This window comes from Embiotoca jacksoni, unplaced genomic scaffold (assembly GCF_022577435.1).
Source record: "Embiotoca jacksoni isolate LCO1_2020_lvr unplaced genomic scaffold, fEmbJac1.0.p SCAF_9, whole genome shotgun sequence".
Lineage (NCBI taxonomy): Eukaryota > Metazoa > Chordata > Actinopteri > Embiotocidae > Embiotoca > Embiotoca jacksoni.
Window position 1 is genome coordinate 1,392,501 of NW_027185447.1, and position 7,373 is coordinate 1,399,873.

The following is a 7,373-nucleotide window of genomic DNA, read 5'->3' on the forward strand; positions in this document are numbered from 1 at the left end:
ATCTGAGTCATCCACATCGGATTTCTGCTGCTTGTACTGAACAGTATTACATTAAAACATTTTAAAGACTTGTGCTTTGGTTGTTAAAAAGCACGACAGCTTTATCTTAAGGGTAAATTTACTTGAAGTATTGCTCGCATAGAGTTCACCGCCTCTTTAGGCTACAATAAAACAAGCTGTTGTTTAATTTCTTTTTGAGTTATGAGAATAAGGAAAAAACAGGAAAACATGAGATATGTGTGTATTTGTGTTTGGCTTTATCACACTCACTGACTGGAGGGTACACTATCATGTCTTTATTTGCCACGACACCATTGAATAAAAGTGACAGTGAATTAACATTGCTGATAATACCATGTGTCCCCTCCAACTCTTTTATTTTCACGCAGAAAGGACAGCTTTTAGTGTAAACAAATTATAACCTGAAGGGTACAAAGCTTGCCACAACATCGCGAACATACATATCTGTGCATTCAGCTTTATGGAAAACATTGTGTGTCATACCAGGTGGAACTTTGGTCCCTTTAAACTGCAGAATAACACAACAGCTGCTGAAAAACTGCATTATGAAGAGCGCTGGGAGTAAACCACAACGGTAAAGTTGCAGGACCTGAATACTAAAACAATGAGCTAAAAGAGGCTAAAATATTTCAGGAAGTGCAGCGTTTAGGCAATCTTCACATTTTACAATGAATGCTTCACCGTTAATATAAAACTACTGACAATTATAGCTTGACAGCCTTTACACAGTGGGGGCATTGTTTTTGTGTGTGTGTGTGTGTGTGTGTGTGTGTGTGTGTGTGTGTGTGTGTGTGTGTGTGTGTGTGTGTGTGTGGCATCAATATATCTTTCCGAACTGTTGTTTATGTATTGTGCATCGAAAAATCAACATTTTAGTTATTCAGAAGGAGGTTGATTTTTTGAAACTATCAGACCGCTAATCACAACCAATCACGTTGTGCATTTCAGGCGACATCCGGAGTTTTCGCTGTGAAGAATTTTCAGTCAGATGCTGCACTTGAAGCACACACGCAGAAGGATTTGCAGATCACTCCCACCACTTTCGTGAGGCAGACAGAGCACAGAGCTTCGTTTGTCAGTTCACCTGTATTATTATTGCTCCTGTTCATATTCCCAAACAATTTTTTTTCTCAGATCAGCTGCCTGTATCATGAGTGTTGTGCACTACAATACATCACGTTAAAGCGTCTCTGTGTCAGTTTATTAAAAATAAGGGGCACATGTTTACGACAGTATTGAAATTTCCCACCGACGTTGGTGTGCTATCTTAATCGACTATCTTGATACCAACCATGACGATTTTAAAAAGACATTTTTGCCATTTTGAATCCATTACTGTTCTTGAAGAACGAACTGGTACAAATCTATTTGAACTGTTTTGGGAAAAACTGCGATAACTGTTGTAAATTCCCATCGATGCCAGTATGAATATATTTAATGCAAAATATTCACCAGCGAGTATTACATATTTTTGTGCTGATTATTAATCACACCTTTGGTGTGGGAAGACTTCTAACGTTTAGTTCTCCCAAGGATCCACATTGAAATACAAAAGAAGCTGCATGTCGTCGATGGTAAAACGTACTACAATTGACAAAATGAATGACTGCATATGAGTTTTTTCGGCTCTGAATGTTAATTTTTCTGACCTAGAAAAACAGGAAAAAACGTAAACATATGCAGTCTCAGAACTTAGATTCCGGCTGACTATACAGGAGCCTTTTTATCTTCATTTTATTTTCAACAAACTAGAAACAGAACACACAAAAGTCAGACATCCATTGCTTTGCTGCCAGCAGCAGAATCATTACCCACTGACAATAGAAAAACAGACGCTTTATAAAACATGTTGGGACTTTTGACTTTTAAGTGCAAATTCCGAGGCAAGAGAAATGGCCCTGCTTCCAGCACGGGTTTTGGTGTGCGTGGTTTGTCAGCAAGTAGCTGAGCATGGTGTGAATGAACGACCAGCTCCACAATCTCTCTCCCGCATTTTCTGGTTTTCTTGTATCTCCCTCCGTCTCCACCACCTTCCAACAGAGCCTTGATCAACAATGTCCATTTCATCTCACAAACACAAGACTGATGCCAAATCATAATTAAAATCTCCACTGAGAGCTGCCTGAAAAAAAAAAAGCTAATTAGGCATTAAAATAAAAACGCAGTGTTTTTCTCAATTTCTTCTTGCTTTTACACAGATTAACTCTCTTAGCTTTTGTGTTTAATAGTCAAGGTCTTATTGTGAGTTTGTTAAGATCAGGCAAATTGTATTCTTTCTTCATTTTTCCCTTCAAGTTCTATTTTGTTTCTCTTAACCGATTCTTCCTGTTATTTTTTTTTATTTTTTTTTATTGTTTTTGATCAATGACAAAAATCACAGAAACTCCTGATGTTAGACTCAGCTCTGAGAGCAAATGCAGCAGCCATTACAGAAAGCAAGAGAAGAGGAGTAGATGGGAAAGGAGACAGGAGCAGGAGGGGGAGCAGAGATGGAGAGGGAGAACGAGAAAAGATGCTGGCAATCAGAGACAGAGAGGGAGAAGAGGAAAAGACAGAGTGGGTGGTGGACGACTCTTTTAGTGCAGCAGCTCAAAGGACGACCAGGCTTCCTCGCTCTTGTTTTGTACCTGTTTGATCTCTATCGCACACATGATGCACCCCCCCCCCCCCCCACACACACACACACACACACACAGCACAGGTGTAACCAACCACACACACACACACACACACACACACACACACACATGGCTAAAAGGCCACACTTCTTTTAAGCTTCCTCCTTTTGTCTTTCATGGAAGCATCTTTAATTACAGCCTGGCCAGTGTTGAGCAGCGCAGGAGGCATCTAATGCTACAGTTAACTAGGAGCTTTCAGCCTTTGAAAACATACTTTTGTGTGAGCGAGGAAGCCAGTAAACAAGAGTCAAAGAAAGACCAAGGTGACCATCTTTTCTTCATATTGTTTCAAATAATCATAGAGAAACAGAGCTGGACTGTTGATGCTGTTCATCTGCAGCATTTCAGCTTCTCTCGCCTCCTTTCATTGGTTCCTCTCCCCTCAACTGCTGTACGGTATTTCCTACTGCGCAGCTCTTCAACCTCATATTCATTCATTTGCTGTTATGTTGTGTTGAATTTAGCGAGATGGAATATAATTACTCACTGCCAAGAAATCAAAGCTTAAAATCAAATTTTCCAAATAACACAGAATTAACTTATTTAGACCACATTGCTAAACACAGGCTGCACAATGTGGAGCAGTATTTTCTGCAAAGTTGGGATGAATTACTAAAGCTATATGTGTGAAAAATGTCTCGGGGTGATTTTACTCCCACCTTGTTTGAGCCGGACCATACGAATATTTCAGTTTGGTCTGAAGCAAAGTAGCAACAGTGAAACATGCCTCAAACCACAATACGGACCAAAGAGGCAAAACTTGATCCAACCAAAAGCGGTGGTCTAAGTCAAGAGAAAACTGAACAGAACACTTTTTTGGTGGTTCAGACTTTTGAACGAATTACAGAAAGTTGGGGAAGCATATCATCAGCCATTACACAACAAAGAAACCAAAAGAACCAGCGGAGAAGTAAAAATGAGCTGCAGTTGCACATGGGGATGAGGAGATAAAGTATTTTTAATTGTAATTTGGTCTAACAGTAGTTATACCACAATAGTAATCAATAATAGCATAGTGGCAATGAAATTAAACTGTTTGTCCATTTTTCAACATGCCATTTCTTCTTTTCGAGCCATTCTCTGGTGGATTTGTTTGTGTTCTTAGGGTCATTATCCTGTTGAAAGATCTACTTTTGGTTCAACTTCAACTTTTAAGCAGATGGTTTCACATTATCTTCAAACACTCTTTGCTATGATTCAGAATTCAAAGCTGAATCAATGACAGGCAGTGAAAGAACCCTAGACCATAATATTTCCACCACCATGCTTTACAGCTGGTTTGAGGTGTTGTTTTTTTCCTGAAAAGCTGTCTTTGGCCTGCTCCAAACATGTCTACTGTAACTGTAACTTGGCATGATGAAACATCAACAACACATCACACATCAATACCAAAGAGAACTCCAGACCCTAGATGACCTTGTTTAAATAAGACAGTGTCCACTTGTCACTCTTTATGGACATTAGAATCATTGACACCTTATCTGGGATCCCTAAATTCGCTTGGTCCTATAGTTCTGGACTTTTCCCTGCATGGAAATATACTGTACATACATTAACTTAATGCAAAATTCAAAAAGTGAAAAAATCCAATGTCAGAAACATTGATATGGGCTATTGTCTACAATTTCAAAAAAGGTGTCTTGCTATTAAGTGCATAGTGTGGTCTTTGTCCACTACACAACCTAATACAACAGATGTGGTAGATGCACTTTATATCCACATGTACACACAAAGAAACATGCACACATTAGATGAGACAACATGTCGCCCTCATCATCTTCGGAACTGCAGCGAACAATTACATTTCATCTTAGCTTGACTTGATTCTAACAGCTGAAGGGAAAAGAACAGTGTTGTACTCCGGCCCCTCATTTGGGATTCAACAACAGAGGCAGATACGGACCATCGCACAGTTATTGGTGCTCACAGCCAGCTCACACACACCATCTCACACACACACACACACGCACACACACACACACACACACACACACACACACACACACACACACACACACACACACACACACACACACACACACACACACAACTTGTGCTCCACTTTATGCAGAGCTGTATTATCAGATGCTCGTGTAGCTATACCAATGCTGCTTTTATACACATTTCAAAGCAGGTTTAGAGTGTGTTATCAAAACAATCATTCGGTCTCGCTAATGTGTTCATTGTGCTAAAGCTCAATTGTTCTTTCAGGCTGTATTTCAGTATACTTCCACTTCACTGGAGAGATTTAATTTTTATAATTATTTATTTAAGCGAAACACCTGCAAATCATATTAAATCTACGATAATATAATTTTCGTTGCAGTTCTCGCATGATCTCTACCTTGAGTTCTGTTCCTGTTTTTGAGCAGATTTGTCCTGTAATGAGAAAAAAATAGCACTGACATATTTCTGTCAAATTACAAATTGTATTCTTATGGTTCACTGAAGGTAAATAACAGCAGTGAGTGTCCAAGAAAATCTCTGACGTTTTCTCATGATTTATTCACGCTTCGGTGCATAAACACAACCTTCATCAGATCAGCTGATTGAGAGTTCAGACAAACACCTCATTTGGAAACTTCAGCTGGAAGGAATTGATTCAGAGTAGAACAGTAGTGGAACTGCAGCTGCATTTGCATAGATGTTGTTCCTTCATGTAAAAACTCCCCAAAAAAACAGCATGTGTTGTGCTTTCGGTGTATATCAGTGAAAATTACACCTGTGAATGCTCCCACGCAATGACTTGCACCAACAACACTTATTCTTGAAGGCTCATATTTTTTTTTTACAGCTCCTTGGTTTTGAAAACTGTCGTAATGATATGAAATATTATAATGCTGCGGATGGGAAGGAGTGTTGAACAAAATATATGTGTGTGGATGACGCAGCAGGTGAGCTGCACAATGAAAGCGTAAGGAGATGTGCAATTATTTCTCCTAGAAGGATTCAGCCTTCAATATCACCTCCTCCTCCTCTTCTTCCCTCTGTCCTAACGCTCCTCCTCCCCTTCTTCCTTCTCCCTCTCCCCGTCTCTTTATCCCCCTCCTTCTGCTCCGGACCAATTTGGGGTGGCGAGGCGATGGTTATCTAAATGCAAAGTGATGCTGTAATAGCACTCACCGAGGAGGCATAAACGACTAGTGAGACCCGGAGATGAGGGGAGGGAGGGAGAGAAGGTGTGTGTGTGTGTGTGTGTGTGTGTGTGTGTGTGTGTGTGTGTGTGTGTGTGCGGGGAGGAGCGGGAGGGGAGGGGGACGAGAGTGCAGGAAGATGAGGATGCCGTGGTTGTGTGAAAAGCAGAATGAGAGAGAGAGAGAGGAAATCAAGTATAAGAGGTAAAGCATCAAACAGAGCTAAATTGAAAGATGAATGACGGGAAAGAAATAAGAAGGGAGAGGGAAAGGGAGAGGTGGAGAAGAGAGGGAAAGAAGGGGTGCAATAATGGGGAAGAGATGGGAATAAGAAATAAAGAAAGCAGCGTGTAAAAAAAAAAAATGGGTGTGACAGTGAATGAAAAGGAAAAGAAGTAAAAGTACAATGAAGGTGAAAATGGTGGAAAGGAAGGGAGGGAAAAACAAACTGAGAGAGAAGACCAAATGAGAGTAAGGTATAGCAGAAGAGATTAAGTCTACTCAGCAGAAAAAACACAGCATTGTTTGCCCGAGTGCCAAAAACAATTTGTGTTTGCATCTACCTGACAAGGACCTCTTGTGGTCGTGTGAATAATTACTGTGGACTCTCAGAAGCAAAGGCGGAGGTAGAGTGGCGTTGTTACAGCACCGTAAAAGCTCTAAGAAGGTTGGAGTTAACATGGTCAAACAAAGTGTGAGATCCCCGTTTATATTCCTCTTCCAACAGTCACTGTTGGCTTCTTTCAAACTATTACCACCAAGGTAACGCAAGCTTAAAGCTGCAATTATCAGCCAACTACACGAGAACGCAACAATCCCACATATATCAATCATTTAACTGCTGCACATCATCAGCTTTATGGGGCGTTTTAGTGTCTTTCAGCTGATTGTTACGATTTGTACTCTGAAGTGTAAACTCCACATCTGTTGTGTGAGTTGCACACACCTCAAGGTAAAAAAAAAAAAAAAAATCAATGTAATCATCAATCAATGATCTTTTCTTCAGCCTTTTTGTGCCTGTATGTAGTTGCACACTTGGACAAACAAAAGGGACTTCAATGTGTTCAGACAGTATGTTTGGAAAAAGTTCTTTACTTCTGTTGTTTCTGGAAATACAGACAGAAGCACATCAGCTTAATGTGCCTGCGTGTCTGTCTGATTGTCACTCTGGAACTGACATGAAACTGTGATATTTATTTAACTTACAAAACACCCATGTAAATCTCATATTTGCATTCCCAAGAGTTTACTGCTCTAGCATATTCATTGTACATCTATGTCACTACTTTAATCGATTTTTTTCACCAGTTTTGCTCACCTGGAAATAAAGAAACACAAGCACATCAGCGTCACATGGCTGCGTAGTGCAGGTTGTCTGTCAACCGATGGGTGACGTCACCACCCATTGGTTTGTGAACGGCCGTAATCAAGCCTCAAGTTTGGATGTTGGCTAGCGCCATCCAGCTAGTTTGGACCAGTTTGGAGCCAGTAGTGACCATATTTGGACGAGCTGGGGGGAGCGAGCGGTGGATCTGACTGA